General features: G+C 38.2%; 1 protein-coding gene across 2 annotated transcripts in view; it reads left to right on the forward strand.

The window, feature by feature from the left end:
- Positions 1-20,412, forward strand: part of HIP1R (huntingtin interacting protein 1 related) — a 2,955,354-nt gene that overhangs the window by 2,794,353 nt on the left and 140,589 nt on the right. The window lies entirely within an intron of this gene.

A 20,412-nucleotide genomic window follows, 5' to 3' on the forward strand; every position in this document is an offset into this window, starting at 1 on the left:
CTGCATTTCATTACTGTATCACAGACATCATTTGTCAGTGTTTAATGGTTTCTGTTGTGTTTTCATAGATGGGAGACATTGCCTTCTGTTAAATGCAAATGTAAATTTTTAAATGTGATGTGAAAAAACTCCATCTCAAATCATATTATTTGAAAAAGTATTTGTATTTAAAGTTAGAATTCAAAACATTCTGCATTCATGGATGTCAGAACAGTCCTGACACTTAACATTTTTTGCACGTTTCATATTGCTTCATTACCAGTCATGTTCTCTCAGGTTTTTCTACCAGTGCACTCCACCATGCTGTCTAGTGCACAGTCTCCCCTGCACCATTTTGTACACAAGTTATCACTCCATTGGTGAACCCTGTTTATGAGTGTGAAATATGGGCATGGATTTTTATCTGTCCATCCATCTTCGGATGACCCACTTTATCTTACTGGGTCTCTATCGCTTACTCTGTCACCCATTTGGTGCAAGACACTGAATTCTGCTCATGATACAGGTGTGCAACAGAAAACGCATGCACATCTACAGGTAATTTGGACCATCAGTAGTCAACCTACTGCATGTCTCTGGGAGTCGGAGGGAACATGGAGTATTTAGGGAAAACCCCACATGGACACTGAAAGGATATTTAAATTCCATACAGAAGGCACTCTACCTGGTAATCAAAATGGAGGACATGTTGCTGTGAAGAAACAGTGGCTGTCAGTGCATTACCGTGCCATCTGATTGATAACCAGTACATGCTTACATACATACACATACATGCATGCGTGCTTACATTCATACATACATAATATATGCATAATACATACATATATATATCTACATGCATACTTATATACAGGATTTTCAGATTCCATACAGAAAGGCACTGCACCTGTTAATCAAAATGGAGGACATCTTGCTGTGAAGAAACAATGACACTCAGTGTATCACTGTGCCGTCTGATTGATAACCAGTGCATGCTTAAATACATAAATAAATACATAATACATATCTACATGTATACATACATACATATACCTACATGCATGCATACATATATACATACACTTAACATACATGCGTATGTACTTACATGCAAACATACATACTTCTGCAGACATTTTTGGGGTATCTATGCTGCTGCCCTTCTCCTTTCAGTCTACCTGAGCAACCTTTCTGTTGACCACTTCTTGCTCTCTTCTCTACCAGATGGTCAAACAGGCTTTGAGTGTGTAGCCCAGAGATTTCAGGAACATTATCTCAATTAGTGAGTGTTGAGATCTGCATGGTAGAAGGGTATAGCACACAGTGGTTTCCACATCTGCCCATTGTATCAGGTCCATTCACTCAGTCTGTGCATATGGAATGGCTGTAGTGAGAGGCCTCTGATAAGGCTGAAAAGCAGCAGACAACTGCCCCAGATGGAGAAAGCAGCTTTGTCACTTCTTCCCCTATACTGTCTGCTGCCCTACTATTGGTGTCAGTTCCCATGTCTGTGGCCACTGTCAACTGTCCTACTATTGGTGTCCCTTCCCATGTCTGTGTCCACTGTCAGCTGCCCGACTACTGGTGTCCATTCCCAAGTCTCTGTCCACTGTCAACTGCCCTGCTACTGGTGTCCATTTCCATGTCTGTATCCATTTGTCAGCTGCCTGACTACTGGTGTCCATTCCTATGTCTGTATCCACTGTCAGCTGCCCGACTACTGGTGTCCATTCCCAAGTCTTTGTCCACTGTCAGCTGCCCTTCCACTGGTGTCCATTTCCATGTCTTTTTCCACTGTCAGCTGCCAAACTACTTGTGTGCATTCCCATGTCTGTATCCACTGCCAGCTACCCAACTACTTGGTGTCCATTCCCACATCTGTATCCACTGTCAGCTGCCCTAGTGCTTGGTGTCCATTCCCATGTCTGTATCCACTGCCAGCTACCCAACTACTTGGTGTCCATTTCCACGTCTGTATCCACTGTCAGCTGCCCTACTGCTGGTGTCCATTCCCATGTCTGTATCCACTGTCAGCTGCCTGACTACTGGTGTCCATTCCCAAGTCTCTGTCCACTGTCAGCTGCCCCTACTACTGGTGTCCATTCCTAGGCCTGTATCCACTGTCAGCTGCCCTACTACTGGTGTCCATTTCCATGTCTGTATCCACTGTCAGCTGCCTACTACTAGTGTTTGTTCCTGCATCTGTAGTCACTGTCAGCTGCCTGATTACTGGTGTCCATTCCTAAGTGTGTATCCAATGTCAGCTGCCTGATTACTGGTATCCATTCCCATATCTGTATCCACTGTCAGCTGCCCAACTGCTTGGTGACCATTCCCATGTTTGTATCCACTGCCAGCTGCCCAACTACTTGGTGTCCATTCCCTTGTCTGTATCCACTGTCAGCTGCCCTAGTGCTTGGTGTCCATTCCTATGTCTGTATCCACTGGCAGCTACTCAACTACTTCATGTCCATTTCCATGTCTGTATCCACTGCCAGCTACCTGATTACTGGTGTCTATTCCAAAGTCTCTGTCCACTGTCAGTTGCCCTACTACTAGTGTCCATTTCCATGTCTTTTTCCACTGTCAGCAGCCCAACTACTTGTATGCATTCCCACGTCTGTATCCTCTGCCAGCTACCCAACTACTTGGTGTCCATTCCCACATCTGTATCCACTGTCAGCTGCCCTAGTGCTTGGTGTCCATTCCCATGTCTGTATCCACTGCCAGCTACCCAACTACTTGGTGTCCATTCCCACATCTGTATCCACTGTCAGCTGCCCTAGTGCTTGGTGTCCATTCCCATGTCTGTATCCACTGCCGGCTACCCAACTACTTGGTGTCCATTCCCTTGTCTGTATCCACTGTCAGCTGCCCTAGTGCTTGGTGTCCATTCCCACGTCTGTATCCACTGTCAGCTGCCCTACTGCTGGTGTCCATTCCCAAGTCTCTGTCCACTGTCAGCTGCCCCTACTACTGGTGTCCATTCCTAGGCCTGTATCCACTGTCAGCTGCCCTACTACTGGTGTCCATTTCCATGTCTGTATCCACTGTCAGCTGCCCTAGTGCTTGGTGTCCATTCCCTTGTCTGTATCCACTGCCAGATACCCAACTGCTTGGTGTCCATTCCCTTGTCTGTATCCACTGTCAGCTGCCCTACTGCTGGTGCTTGTTCCTGCATCTGTAGTCACTGTCAGCTACCTGATTACTGGTGTCCATTCCTATGTCTGTATCCACTGTCAGCTGCCCTACTACTGGTGTCCATTCCCATATTTGTATCCACTGTCAGCTGCCTGATTACTGGTGTTCATTCCTAAGTCTGATCCACTGTCAGCTGCTTGAGTGGTGGTGTCCATTCCCATGTCTGTATCCACTGCCAGCTACCCAAATCCTTGGTGTCCATTCCCACATCTGTATCCACTATCAGCTGCCCTTGTACTTGGTGTCCATTCCCATGTCTGTATCCACTGTCAGCTGCCTGATTACTGGTGTCCATTCGTAAGTCTGTATCCACTGCCAGCTACCTAATTGCTTGGTGTCCATTCCCACATCTGTATCCACTGTCAGCTGCCCTACTACTGGTGTCCATTCCCCTATCTGTGTTCACTGTCAGCTGCCAAACTATTTCTGTCCATTCCCATGTCTGTGTCCACTGCCAGCTATCCAACTGCTTGGTGTCCATTCCCACTTCTGTATCCACTGTCAGCTGCCCTACTACTGGTGTCCATTCTTATACCTGTATCCACTGTCAGCTGCCTTACTACTGGTGTCTGTTACCAAGTCTGTATCCACTGTCAGCTGCCTACTACTGGTGTCCATTCCCGTATCTGTATCCACTGTCAGCTGCGTACTACTGGTGTCCATTCCCATATCTGTATCCACTGTCAGCTGCCTTACTACTGGTGTCTGTTCCCAAGTCTGTATCCACTGTCAGCTGCTTGATTGCTGGTGTCCATTCCTATATCTGTATCCACTGTCAGCTGCCCAGGTATGTGTGTCCATTCCCATGTCTGTATCCACTGCCAGCTACCCAACTACTTGGTGTCCATTCCCACATCTGTATCCACTATCAGCTGCCCTAATACTTGATGTCCATTCCCATGTCTGTATCCACTGCTAGCTACCTAACTACTTGGTGTCCATTTCCACATCTGTATCCACTGTCAGATGCCCTACTACTGGTGTCCATTCCCATGTCTGTATCCACTGTCAGCTGCCTACTACTGGTGTCCATTCCCATATCTGTATCCACTGTCAGCTGCCTTACTACTGGTGTCTGTTCCCAAGTCTGTATCCACTGTCATCTGCTTGATTGCTGGTGTTCATTCCCATATCTCTGGCCACTGTCAGCTGCCCAACTACGTGTGTCCATTCCCACGTCTGTATCCACTGCCAGCTACCCAACTACTTGGTGTCCACTCCCACATGTGTATCCACTGTCAGCTGCCCTAATACTTGATGTCCATTCCTATGTCTGTATCCACTGCTAGCTACCTAACTACTTGGTGTCCATTTCCACATCTGTGTCCACTGTCAGCTGCCCTACTACTGGTGTCCATTCCCATGTCTGTATCCACTGTCAGCTGCCCAGCTACTTGTGTTGATTCCAAAGTGTGCATCACTGGAGTTGCAGCTGTAAATCGACCTGCTACTGCAGATGGCTGGATTTGTTTTGCAAACATTTACTTTATGCTCCTATGGTATGTATTTCACATCATCAATGAATCAATCAGTGTTTGATAGAATTATATAATGCTCCTAAAACTGTTTATAAGGTGGTGTGCTTCCAAAATATTGTGTTGAAAATTTAATGCAAGTGTATGAAAAAAATGTGTTGTGACAGTAAGATAAAATGTCTCTTGAGATGTTGACAAACTAAAAGCCAGCTGAAGCATTTCCCTTGGCCTGCTGTCTGCTTTGATGAGTGATGATGATTGTAATCTATGGAAGGTTTTGACAGTAAGATAAAATGTCTCTTGCGATGCTGACAAACTAAAAGCCAGCTGAAGCATTTCCCTTGGCCTACTGCCTGCTTTGATGAGTGGTGATGATTGTAATCTGTGGAAGGTTGTGACAGTAAGTTAAAATGTCTCATGAGATGCTGACAAACTAAAAGCCAGCTAAGCATGTCCCTTGACCTGCTTTGATGAGTGATGGTGATTGTAATCTGTGGAAGGTTGTGACAGTAAGTTAAAATCTCTTGAGATGCTGACAGACTAAAAGTCAGCTGAAGCATTTCCCTTGGCCTGTTGTCTGCTTTGATGAGTGATGGTGATTGTAATCTGTGGAAGGTTGTGACAGTAAGTTAAAATGTCTTTTGAGATGCTGACAAACTAAAAGCCAGCTGAAGCATGTCCCTTGGCCTGCTTTGATGAGTGATGATGATTGTAATCTGTAGAAGGTTGTGACGGTAAGTTAAAATCTCTTGAGATGCTGACAGACTAAACGCCAGCTGAAGCATTTCGCTTGGCCTGCTGCCTGCTTTGATGAGTGATGATGATTGTAATCTGTGGAAGGTTGTGACAGTAAGTTAAAATGTCTCTTGAGATGCTGACAAACTAAAAGCCAGCTAAGCATGTCCCTTGGCCTGCTTTGATGAGTGATGGTGATTGTAATCTGTGGAAGGTTGTGACAGTAAGTTAAAATCTCTTGAGATGCTGACAGACTAAATGCCAGCTGAAGCATTTCGCTTGGCCTGCTGCCTGCTTTGATGAGTGATGATGACTGTAATCTCTGGAAGGTTGTGACAGTAAGATAAAATGTCTCTTGAGATGCTGACAAACTAAAAGCCAGCTGAAGCATTTCCCTTGGCCTGCTGTCTGCTCTGATGAGTGATGGTGATTGTAATCTGTGGAAGGTTGTGACAGTAAGATAAAATGTCTCTTGAGATGCTGACAAACTAAAAGCCAGCTGAAGCATGTCCCTTGGCCTGCTTTGATGAGTGATGGTGATTGTAATCTGTGGAAGGTTGTGACAGTAAGTTAAAATCTCTTGAGATGTTGACAGACTAAAAGCCAGCTGAAGCATTTCGCTTGGCTACTGCCTGCTTTGATGAGTGATGATGATTGTAATCTCTGGAAGGTTGTAACAGTAAGATAAAATGTCTCTTGAGATGCTGACAAACTAAAAGCCAGCTGAAGCATGTCCCTTGGCCTGCTTTGATGAGTGATGATGATTGTAATCTGTGTAAGGTTGTGACAGTAAGTTAAAATGTCTCCTGAGATGCTGACAAACTAAAAGCCAGCTGAAGCATTTCGCTTGGCCTGCTGCTTGCTTTGATGAGTGATGATGACTGTAATCTCTGGAAGGTTGTGACAGTAAGATAAAATGTCTCTTGAGATGCTGACAAACTAAAAGCCATCTGAAGCATTTCCCTTGGCCTGCTGTCTGCTCTGATGAGTGATGGTGATTGTAATCTGTGGAAGGTTGTGACAGTAAGATAAAATGTCTCTTGAGATGCTGACAAACTAAAAGCCAGCTGAAGCATGTCCCTTGGCCTGCTTTGATGAGTGATGGTGATTGTAATCTGTGGAAGGTTGTGACAGTAAGATAAAATGTCTCTTGAGATGCTGACAGACTAAAAGCCAGCTGAAGCATTTCGCTTGTCTGCTGCCTGCTTTGATGAGTGATGATGATTGTAATCTGTGGAAGGTTGTGACGGTAAGATAAAATGTCTCCTGAGATGCTGACAAACTAAAAGCCAGCTGAAGCATTTCCCTTGGCTTGCTGTCTGCTTTGATGAGTGATGGTGACTGTAATCTGTGGAAAGCTGCTTGATTTGCTTATTCATTCATCACTGTTCAGGTTTGATAAGTAGGTAGTTCCTTATGGACTCATGAGAACCTTTTTATAGAGGACATGGAAAGAAAGTGAATGAGTTTATATTTAAAAGTGTGGCACACGAGAGTAGCTGGTCGTGTGGAGTAGTCAACACATAGCTCTATCTGTTGTACATAAAAGAAGGGTATAGAAATAGAGCAGTTGATTGCAGAAGACAGTTGACTGTATCCTATTAGGTGACACCCATGTGGAGGATTTAATGGGAGACTAGTTAATACTACTGAAGTGAGAAGGGAAGGAAGCAGGACTCAAAAGAACATGTATGTGTGGTCAGGGATGGCAAACCTAGAAAATATTCTCATCCCTCAGGGTTATAATCAAGTGCTTCTGTTTGATTGCAGGAGTAGATTTTATTATAAGGAAGCATTTTGTGAGTGTTTCTGATTCAACCTGTTTTTGAAGTAAAACACAAAGTACCTTAGAGAATGGCAGGAAAGGGAACGGGTGTGGTAATGGTAATATATACAAGTAGTGTATGAAGTATGTATGCATAACCAGCGACATTATACACGTAAAATGTTGTGCTTGACCCGTGTGCAAATACCATAACATATATGCGACTATATATATATATATATATATATATATATATATAAAATGTAGTTCCCCTTTAGAATCTCAAATTGCTAAAAACTTGAACGTCAGATGACCGAACCCAGAAGATCGAATTTTCAGCAACTCGAAATTCTTAAGGGTACGGAAAAGACATTGCAAGAATGTCTTTACAATGTTTTTGCAGGGGTGCAAACCCCCCTGCACCCCCCACACCCCCCCCTACTTAAATATACCAACTCTGAGATCGCACTACAGCGGGGATGAGGGAAATCTCCCGTTCCGCGCTGTATGCAGAAGCACACAACGGGAGGATTTCCGTTCCTCCGCTATAGTGTGGTCACGAAGCTCATATATTTAAGCAGGGAGAGTGCAGGGGGGCTCTGCCCCCTGCAAACATGTAAGGGAACTGTTTTTTCTTTTCATTTTCTTCCCTTCACAATTTCGAGTTACTGAAAACTCGAGATTCTGGTCTCGAGATTATGAATTTCGAGCTTCCATCCATTCGATCTTGTGAAGGGGAACTATATATATATATATATATATATATATATATATATATATATATATATATATATATGTATGTGTGTGTGTATACACATAGGGAGAGAGAGGGAGAGAGAAAACCCAAAGCAATAGTGACTACCACGGCAAACGTCACAGCATATAAAACCATATAGGATTCTTTATTAAAAATCCTTCGATAAAACCATTGAGGAAATAAGCGCTTTTGGACTTAGACCAAGTCCTTCTTCAGATCTACTATCTTTTTTTAAAAACACAGCACATATATCTTAGATAAGCCAGTGGGTCGTTTGGAAGCAGATACACCCATCACAAATCATGTCCATCAGCAAGAACATCCATTTAAATGTAAATTAACAACAAGAAAATCTGAAGACAAAACCGTGTATATATCTTCTTTCTCATGTCAAATAAATAAATAATTAGATGTCACAATCAGTCTGTAATACAGTGGCTAGCTGCTACTCAGTCGATCATTGCAACAGAAACAGCTGTAAAGCAGTTCAAGTTTGTCACTTAAAACTGCAACAGAGCTTAGGCCAATCAAATGACTTTGATTCAACAAGCCTTTCCATGAAGGCAAATCAAATCCACCAGCTTCAAAAATTACCCAATCATAAATTGGGGGATGTTCAACCTTCCATTGTAGCTTCGTGACCATAAAGAACCAGGATCGAATTAGTTTACATATAAATAATTGAATATTTTAGATATCACAGTCTATAGCACAGTGGCTCGCTACTGCTCATATTCCCAATTAATCATAATAATGGAAATGACTATGAAAGCAGTTCAGGTTAGTCGCTTCAGCTGCAGCGAGGCTAAGGCCAGTGAAATAACTTCAAGCCTTTCCATGGAGGCAAATCAAATCCTCCAGCTTCAAAAATTAACCAGTTTCACATTGGGAGATATTCAACCTTCCATTTTAGCTTCGTGACCATGGAGATCCAAAATCAAGCTGATGCAACCGAATCATTGCTTCTTTTCACCAAAAACATGATGTTATAGCACCTATATTATTTACTGGATTTCTTGTAGAGCTTTCATATTTTAACAAATCACGGTGTGAGATTACGCAATCATTGCTTCCCATATTTTTAACTTCCTGATAAAACTATGTCATCATTGTATAAAAAACAGCCACACGAATTATGCCTTCCATTCTAATAGTCTTCTTGTTGAGAAATCTTCGCTAAGGATATATTCCTTTGATGCTTTAAATAATCACAAGAATATAAAAGATGAGTACATGTTACAAAACAAACTTATTTGTGGGAATAAACTACAACGTAATGATCCAGAAGGTCGTCTTCTTAACTAAATGAAGTACAGCATAATAATCCAGGAAGTCTTCTATTTAGATTTTGTGTCTTAACATATCCTAAGTAATATTATCAATAAAGCATATATTATCAGCAATGCCTAATAGGAATGGCCAATCTGATAACAAACAGACATACCTTCTTATATGAGCAAATTAGATGTCAACCAGTCACAGATTCTAGGAAGATTTAGCTCTCCGTTTCAGCTTCCTCCCTTTAAGGGCCGGTTTTATGGATAAATTAGTGTTCAGACCTGGATATGTATATGCTTGAAAGGCAGCAATCCAGTTCATTTCCCAAGTTTCTGTTTTCAGCATGTCACGTCCTCTTGTAATGTAGGGCCATAAACTGAAACATGTGCATTGGGTTGTCTATTACATACTTACAAAGTAGGTTCTTAACATCCTTTAGTTTAATATCACTGACATGCTTACAAAGTAGGTTGTTATCATCCTTTAGTTTAATATCACTGACATGCTTACAAAGTAGGTTCTTAACATCCTTTAGTTTAGTATCACTGACATGCTTACAAAGTAGGTTCTTAACATCCTTTAGTTTAATATCACTGACATGCTTACAAAGTAGGTTGTTAACATCCTTTAGTTTAATATCACTGACATGCTTACAAAGTAGGTTCTTAATATCCTTTAGTTTAATATCACTGACATGCTTACAAAGTAGGTTCTTAACATCCTTTAGTTTAGTATCACTGACATGCTTACAAAGTAGGTTCTTAACATCCTTTAGTTTAATATCACTGACATGCTTACAAAGTAGGTTGTTATCATCCTTTAGTTTAATATCACTGACATGCTTACAAAGTAGGTTCTTAACATCCTTTAGTTTAATATCACTGACATGCTTACAAAGTAGGTTGTTAACATCCTTTAGTTTAATATCACTGACATGCTTACAAAGTAGGTTCTTAATATCCTTTAGTTTAATATCACTGACATGCTTACAAAGTAGGTTCTTAACATCCTTTAGTTTAATATCACTGACATGCTTACAAAGTAGGTTCTTAACATCCTTTAGTTTAATATCACTGACATGCTTACAAAGTAGGTTCTTAACATCCTTTAGTTTAATATCACTGACATGCTTACAAAGTAGGTTCTTAACATCCTTTAGTTTAATATCACTGACCTGCTTACAAAGTAGGTTGTTAACATCCTTTAGTTTAATATCACTGACATGCTTACAAAGTAGGTTCTTAACATCCTTTAGTTTAATATCACGGACATGCTTACAAAGTAGTTCTTAACATCCTTTAGTTTAATATCATTGACATGCTTACAAAGTAGGTTCTTAACATCCTTTAGTTTAATATCACTGACATGCTTACAAAGTAGGTTCTTAACATCCTTTAGTTTAATATCACTGACATGCTTACAAAGTAGGTTGTTAATATCCTTTAGTTTAATATCACTGACATGCTTACAAAGTAGGTTCTTAACATCCTTTAGTTTAATATCACTGACATGCTTACAAAGTAGGTTCTTAACATCCTTTAGTTTAATATCACTGACATGCTTACAAAGTAGGTTCTTAACATCCTTTAGTTTAATATCACTGACATGCTTACAAAGTAGGTTCTTAACATCCTTTAGTTTAATATCACTGACATGCTTACAAAGTAGGTTCTTAACATCCTTTAGTTTAATATCACTGACATGCTTACAAAGTAGGTTCTTAACATCCTTTAGTTTAATATCACTGACATGCTTACAAAGTAGGTTCTTAACATCCTTTAGTTTAATATCACTGACATGCTTACAAAGTAGGTTCTTGACATCCTTTAGTTTAATATCACTGACATGCTTACAAAGTAGGTTCTTAACATCCTTTAGTTTAATATCACTGACATGCTTACAAAGCAGGTTCTTAACATCCTTTAGTTTAATATCACTGACATGCTTACAAAGTAGGTTCTTAACATCCTTTAGTTTAATATCACTGACATGCTTACAAAGTAGGTTGTTAATATCCTTTAGTTTAATATCACTGACATGCTTACAAAGTAGGTTCTTAACATCCTTTAGTTTAATATCACTGACATTTTTACAAAGTAGGTTCTTAACATCCTTTAGTTTAATATCACTGACATGCTTACAAAGTAGGTTCTTAACATCCTTTAGTTTAATATCACTGACGTGCTTACAAAGTAGGTTCTTAACATCCTTTAGTTTAATATCACTGACATGCTTACAAAGTAGGTTCTTAACATCCATTAGTTTAATATCACTGACATGCTTACAAAGTAGGTTCTTAACATCCTTTAGTTTAATATCACTGACATGCTTACAAAGTAGGTTAACATCCTTTAGTTTAATATCACTGACATGCTTACAAAGTAGGTTCTTAACATCCTTTAGTTTAATATCACTGACATGCTTACAAAGTAGGTTCTTAACATCCTTTAGTTTAATATCACTGACATGCTTACAAAGTAGGTTGTTAACATCCTTTAGTTTAATATCACTGACATGCTTATAAAGTAGGTTCTTAACATCCGTTAGTTTAATATCACTGGCATGCTTACAAAGTAGGTTGTTAACATCCTTTAGTTTAAAATCACTGACATGCTTACAAAGTAGGTTCTTAACATCCTTTAGTTTAATATCACTGACATGCTTACAAAGTAGGTTCTTAACATCCTTTAGTTTAATATCACTGACATGCTTACAAAGTAGGTTCTTAACATCCTTTAGTTTAATATCACTGACCTGCTTACAAAGTAGTTTCTTAACATCCTTTAGTTTAATATCACTGACATGCTTACAAAGTAGGTTCTTAACATCCTTTAGTTTAATATCACTGACATGCTTACAAAGTAGGTTCTTAACATCCTTTAGTTTAATATCACTGACATGCTTACAAAGTAGGTTCTTAACATCCTTTAGTTTAATATCACTGACATGCTTACAAAGTAGGTTCTTAATATCCTTTAGTTTAATATCACTGACATGCTTACAAAGTAGGTTGTTAACATCCTTTAGTTTAATATCACTGACATGCTTACAAAGTAGGTTCTTAACATCCTTTAGTTTAATATCACTGACATGCTTACAAAGTAGGTTCTTAACATCCTTTAGTTTAATATCACTGACATGCTTACAAAGTAGGTTCTTAACATCCTTTAGTTTAATATCACTGACATGCTTACAAAGTAGGTTCTTAACATCCTTTAGTTTAATATCACTGACATGCTTACAAAGTAGGTTCTTAACATCCTTTAGTTTAATATCACTGACATGCTTACAAAGTAGGTTCTTAACATCCTTTAGTTTAATATCACTGACATGCTTACAAAGTAGGTTCTTAACATCCTTTAGTTTAATATCACTGACATGCTTACAAAGTAGGTTCTTAACATCCTTTAGTTTAATATCACTGGCATGCTTACAAAGTAGGTTGTTAACATCCTTTAGTTTAATATCACTGACATGCTTACAAAGTAGGTTCTTAACATCCTTTAGTTTAATATCACTGACATGCTTACAAAGTAGGTTCTTAACATCCTTTAGTTTAATATCACTGACATGCTTACAAAGTAGGTTCTTAACATCCTTTTACAAAGTAGGTTCTTAACATCCTTTAGTTTAATATCACTGACATGCTTACAAAGTAAGTTCTTAACATCCTTTAGTTTAATATCACTGATGTGCTTACAAAGTAGGTTCTTAACATCCTTTAGTTTAATATCACTGACATGCTTACAAAGTAGGTTCTTAACATCCTTTAGTTTAATATCACTGACATGCTTACAAAGTAGGTTCTTAACATCCTTTAGTTTAATATCACTGACATGCTTACAAAGTAGGTTCTTAACATCCTTTAGTTTAATATCACTGACATGCTTACAAAGTAGGTTCTTAACATCCTTTAGTTTAATATCACTGACATGCTTACAAAGTAGGTTCTTAACATCCTTTAGTTTAATATCACTGACATGCTTACAAAGTAGGTTCTTAACATCCTTTAGTTTAATATCACTGACATGCTTACAAAGTAGGTTCTTAACATCCTTTAGTTTAATATCACTGACATGCTTACAAAGTAGGTTCTTAACATCCTTTAGTTTAATATCACTGACATGCTTACAAAGTAGGTTCTTAACATCCTTTAGTTTAATATCACTGACATGCTTACAAAGTAGGTTCTTAACATCCTTTAGTTTAATATCACTGGCATGCTTACAAAGTAGGTTCTTAACATCCTTTAGTTTAATATCACTGACGTGCTTACAAAGTAAGTTCTTAACATCCTTTAGTTTAATATCACTGATGTGCTTACAAAGTAGGTTCTTAACATCCTTTAGTTTAATATCACTGACGTGCTTACAAAGTAGGTTCTTAACATCCTTTAGTTTAATATCACTTACATGCTTACAAAGTAGGTTCTTAACATCCGTTAGTTTAATATCACTGGCATGCTTACAAAGTAGGTTGTTAATATCCTTTAGTTTAATATCACTGACATGCTTACAAAGTAGGTTCTTAACATCCTTTAGTTTAATATCACTGACATGCTTACAAAGTAGGTTCTTAACATCCTTTAGTTTAATATCACTGACATGCTTACAAAGTAGGTTCTTAACATCCTTTAGTTTAATATCACTGACCTGCTTACAAAGTAGTTTCTTAACATCCTTTAGTTTAATATCACTGACATGCTTACAAAGTAGGTTCTTAACATCCTTTAGTTTAATACCACTGACATGCTTACAAAGTAGGTTCTTAACATCCTTTAGTTTAATATCACTGACATGCTTACAAAGTAGGTTCTTAACATCCTTTAGTTTAATATCACTGACATGCTTACAAAGTAGGTTCTTAATATCCTTTAGTTTAATATCACTGACATGCTTACAAAGTAGGTTGTTAACATCCTTTAGTTTAATATCACTGACATGCTTACAAAGTAGGTTCTTAACATCCTTTAGTTTAATATCACTGACATGCTTACAAAGTAGGTTCTTAACATCCTTTAGTATAATATCACTGACATGCTTACAAACTAGGTTCTTAACATCCTTTAGTTTAATATCACTGACCTGCTTACAAAGTAGGTTCTTAACATCCTTTAGTTTAATATCACTGACATGCTTACAAAGTAGGTTCTTAACATCCTTTAGTTTAATATCACTGACATGCTTACAAAGTAGGTTCTTAACATCCTTTAGTTTAATATCACTGACATGCTTACAAAGTAGGTTCTTAACATCCGTTAGTTTAATATCACTGACATGCTTACAAAGTAGGTTCTTAACATCCGTTAGTTTAATATCACTGGCATGCTTACAAAGTAGGTTGTTAACATCCTTTAGTTTAATATCACTGACATGCTTACAAAGTAGGTTCTTAACATCCTTTAGTTTAATATCACTGACGTGCTTACAAAGTAAGTTCTTAACATCCTTTAGTTTAATATCACTGATGTGCTTACAAAGTAGGTTCTTAACATCCTTTAGTTTAATATCACTGACGTGCTTACAAAGTAGGTTCTTAACATCCTTTAGTTTAATATCACTTACATGCTTACAAAGTAGGTTCTTAACATCCTTTAGTTTAATATCACTGACATGCTTACAAAGTAGGTTCTCCTTTAGTTTAATATCACTGACATGCTTACAAAGTAGGTTCTTAACATCCTTTAGTTTAATATCACTGACATGCTTACAAAGTAGGTTCTTAACATCCTTTAGTTTAATATCACTGACATGCTTACAAAGTAGGTTCTTAACATCCTTTAGTTTAATATCACTGACATGCTTACAAAGTAGGTTCTTAACATCCTTTAGTTTAATATCACTGACATGCTTACAAAGTAGGTTCTTAACATCCTTTAGTTTAATATCACTGACATGCTTACAAAGTAGGTTCTTAACATCCTTTAGTTTAATATCACTGACATGCTTACAAAGTAGGTTCTTAACATCCTTTAGTTTAATATCACTGGCATGCTTACAAAGTAGGTTCTTAACACCCTTTAGTTTAATATCACTGACGTGCTTACAAAGTAAGTTCTTAACATCCTTTAGTTTAATATCACTGATGTGCTTACAAAGTAGGTTCTTAACATCCTTTAGTTTATTATCACTGACGTGCTTACAAAGTAGGTTCTTAACATCCTTTAGTTTAATATCACTTACATGCTTACAAAGTAGGTTCTTAACATCCTTTAGTTTAATATCACTGACATGCTTACAAAGTAGGTTCTTAACATCCTTTAGTTTAATATCACTGACATGCTTACAAAGTAGGTTCTTAACATCCTTTAGTTTAATATCACTGACATGCTTACAAAGTAGATTCTTAACATCCTTTAGTTTAATATCACTGACATGCTTACAAAGTAGATTGTTAATATCGTTTAATTTAATATCACTGACATGCTTACAAAGTAGGTTCTTAACATCCTTTAGTTTAATATCACTGACATGCTTACAAAGTAGGTTCTTAACATCCTTTAGTTTAATATCACTGACATGCTTACAAAGTAGTTCTTAACATCCTTTAGTTTAATATCACTGACATGCTTACAAAGTAGGTTCTTAACATCCTTTAGTTTAATATCACTGACATGCTTACAAAGTAGGTTCTTAACATACTTTAGTTTAATATCACTGACATGCTTACAAAGTAGGTTCTGAACATCCTTTAGTTTAATATCACTGACATGCTTACAAAGTAGGTTCTTAACATCCTTTAGTTTAATATCACTGACATGCTTACAAAGTAGGTTCTTAACATCCTTTAGTTTAATATCACTGGCATGCTTACAAAATAGGTTGTTAACATCCTTTAGTTTAATATCACTGACATGCTTACAAAGTAGGTTCTTAAAGGGAGAGTGTCAAGATTTTCTGCTACTGTCTTTGTTTTGGTTTAGCTGTCAGGTCATGTGATCCTAATATTTACATTCAAGCTGCTCTGACTCTTTGAGCTCAGGTTTCAGTACACTGGGGGATGGGTAAATCTCACTTCCAGAAAGCCTAACAGTTTCCTGTGTGTGCTGCTTTTATTTACAGCCCATACTTACAGGGGAACTTCTCTTTGAAATGTAGAGAAGTAGTGCTTATAAGGCTTACTGTTGTTTTTTCATTGTATAATGTTTATACTTTCATTTGGCATGCACACACTGCTCTGTATCTTCTTCATTACTTTCAGCAGCTATGGAAAAATGCATGGCTTTGCTCATGTCCTTCACCAGGTTAATCAAATTAATCCTTATTTTTTTAAATGTAATAACATAGGTGCCACAATTCTCTGATACTGTCTTGCTGCACTATTTTACAAAATTGAACATTTCTTGCCTCTTTTACCTATACCTCACAGTGCTGTTATCACTATACAGACCCTAACTTTTTTTTCTTCTTTTTGCTTATTCCCTATCCATGCTCCTCACTTTATTAATAAAGACATAACATTTCTACCTCACTTTCCCTCTCCTAAAAATCCCCTCTCAACTCTGCACAATAAGATATGTGTACTAAGTACATGTGAATACACAAAAAATTAAGTAACTCTCGAGCAGAATCAGAGTGATCTAAATCATATTTTGGTTAAGATCTGTAGTCTCATCTATGTGGTCTCCTTAGTAATGTCTAATCTCTGTAATTAATATGCTACTATGTTTCATGTAGTATATGTACAATGTATATACTAGCCATTATTCTATTTACTTCCTTGTATATGAAAACGATTAAAACTGACTCTGAACCTTTTCTCCCTGTGCATCCCCTGTATATGGGATTCCACCCAGTCACACTTTCAGATTCAACAAATGTCAAATACATGCATAAACACATACATACATAAGTAACTAGATACATTACAGAATACCCTTGCTGTATGTGTTTTGTGCTAAAAGTAATAAATACACTGGTTTCATTTTATAATCCAGTCCAGAATGATGTTCACTTACGGTTCTAACTGCTCATTGAGGTTCTTTTTCCATACATGTCCAGACTAGCACCCTGGTCATACTGCATATGTCAATTTGTTTGGTTGCCGAATCATTCCTGAAGTGACTGCTCAGTTGCATATTTTTTGCCTATTTTTACTTAGATGTTAAACAGACCAGTTAATTCCTATGTACATATTATTCATTTGAGAATGATTAGTCTTACTGTTGCAATGGTGTAAGGAAGGTAACACAACCAGAATGTCACAGACTTTTTAGTCAGCACAGTACAGAATTACAAGGCACACATATATGTCCCTGTCAGCTTGTTGCTGTGGTGGGTTCTACTGGTTTTAGTAATTCTCTAAAGGCCCAATTATGGTGATACCTCTCAGCCTATTAGTTTCAGAAATCTACATAAGCCTTACACTTTTGGTGTAACCACTTCCCCAAAATAAGGTCAGTTTTTCAATACTGCCCTTATGAATAGAAATGGTTGTCCGAAGCAACTAGCATGAAAATACAATATATGTAATTATTTAGCATCTTCTGTCCTCTTGGATTTACATGCAGAGCACATTTATGATGAATACCTCAAAAATACGGGTCATCACTCTGGACTTTCTGGAATACAACACCCTTGCGCTGTATTATGTCTCATACAGGCTTTTATAGGGGAGATCTATGTCTGGCCTACAGGGCATTGTCAGACCCCACTCTCATGAATTTCCTGCATATCGACAAAATACGCAGTACCAGAATTGCATGTTCGAAACACTTAAAGCTTGCCTGTGATATAAATAGTACCTGCTGCAGAGACAGGTATGTATCCCAGAGACTACTCCATCTATGGATCAGGCTCCACATCCATGTGAAGCCCAGTTCTTCACAAACCCAATTCATGAGCAACTTGTAAAATTTATTTATTTCTTTATTTCCAGTTAGATTACCGTTGAAGTTGATTGCCCCCACAGAGCCCATTTTAAGTGTGGGCTCGGGGGGGGGGAGCTCCATGAAACACTTTACAGTAAAGATAGCAGTCTAATAAAATTAACAGTAGATATCAAATAATACAAAGCGTTAGCACCATTGCCCATAGTGTAAAAATATTGTGCAGACAAATTTTAACAAATTCACACAGTACAAGTGAAACGCTGTTTACAAGATTTACAGAGTGTGAGACAATTGCATGGGAAACCACAAATTCATCCATCTTTGGCACTTATGTCTCTAATGGACACAGGTAACCTGTAAATGGTTCATCTACCAGGACCATGCTTACACTTATCAAGGTTAACAGAACTTGTCAGAGATTTGGGATGCATGGCTAAGCTTAAAAAGGCACTTGTGGTCGTTACTGTAGTAAACACCTATGAACCTATGAACAATGGTCATTTGCGAGCTATGATTATTCGATATGCCCTTTCTAGAGTACTACATGAAGTATTAGTCATGATGTAGAATGAATAGTTCTGAATGATACCAAAAAAAAGGTTACATTATAAGCATGCAACATCCAAGCTGCACGAACCAAAAGCAGAAGAAAGTGATGCAAATTACATAGGGTGCCGGATTAAACACAACACATAACCCACAAAGTCAGTGTGCCAACCAGCCACAGCCCTTAAGGCTGAATAACACACCTGATACTCTTGTTATAGGTGACTCTATTGTCAGACACACTGACGTCCCGCTCACCAGGCTGAATAAAGATAAAGTCACGGTGAGCTGCCTGTCGGGTGCTAGGATCTGACACATAATGCAAGCACTCAGGTCACTCCAAAGCAAATACAAATATGACTCAGTCATTGTACATGCTGGTGTGAATGACCTGAGACGTACCTCCCTGGACTACATGAAAAGAGACAGAGGAGCTCTCTGATCATGTAGCCCAGGCTGGTATGACCCTGACCTTGAGCAGCATCTTACCCTCACCTAGAATGATGCCACAGTACAAAGACAAAATGATCGATTTTAACAATTGGCTAAAATTTTGGTGTCATTCAAAGGGGATGCAGTGTCTGTCAGCCTGGGATGACATGCCCGACAAGCCACGTTGCTTCGCTAGGGACGGCTTGCACCTGTCACCACTGGGCTTTCGGATATTGGCAAAGGCTCTTGCCACCCCCATAGTGCCTTTTTTAGGCAAGGCTCAAAAGTCAAACCCACCCCCATAGACAGCACAAGGAACAATAAACTAAGGGCAATGCTGCTAAATGCTAGAAGTCTTAACCTCAAGATGCACGCACTTGAAGCTCTCCTCAGTATGGAAAACATCGATATCTGCAAAGTGACACAAACCTGGTTCAAGGCTCCAGAGAGCACCCCAGCACTACCAGGCTATACCTCATATCATGCTTTTCGGCCCCACAACCCGGACCGAACCACAAAAAGAGGGGGAGTATCCATATTTATCAAGGATATCCACACCTCCAGGTTAGTGGCATTGCACGAAGTATCGGAGACCATCCATGTGCAACTAACAGTGGGCAAGACTGCTTTTCAGTTTATAGCATCCTACAGACCACCGTCTCAAAGTCAGGAATCCCATTCTGCTTTCCTGAAAACATTGGAGAACATGAAGATCTCTCTAAACACCATTATATTGGGCGACTTCAACTACCCAAACATTGACTGTGAGCACTACTCAAGCCCCAGCACCTTAGCCCTAAGATTCCGGGAAATTATGTCTCTTGCTTTTATTTGTGTCTGTCCATGAGACCTGAGTCCCTCCTGGAGAACACTACTAAACCATTGTACATAATCGCTTTGTTTTATATTTTCTAATGTCATCTAACTTCTTGTGTAACCTGTGTAAGATAGTCTATTTGCAGGTTTGGTCCCAGGGCCTACGCAGAAAATGGACATGTATCCAGTTGGACTATTCTGTTAAACCATTGTAAAATGAAAAAACAATATGTGTATGCGTGTGTGTGTGTGTGTGTGTGTGTGTGTGTGTGTATATATATATATATATATATATATATATATATACACACACACACATACACAAACACACACATATGTATAAATTTATATATTTATATATATATATATATATATATATATATATATTTACATATATAACAATATAAATATGTATATATATATATATATATATATATATGTATACACACACACACACACACACACACACACACACACATATATATATATATATATATATATATGCATATATATTAGAAACATGTCTGCTGTTTATGTATATATATGTATATATATGTATATATATATATATAGATTAGAATTATGACAATATCAGTTC

Source organism: Protopterus annectens, chromosome 4.part0 (assembly GCF_019279795.1).
Source record: "Protopterus annectens isolate FY-2018-M chromosome 4.part0, PAN1.0, whole genome shotgun sequence".
NCBI classification, from domain to species: domain Eukaryota; kingdom Metazoa; phylum Chordata; order Ceratodontiformes; family Protopteridae; genus Protopterus; species Protopterus annectens.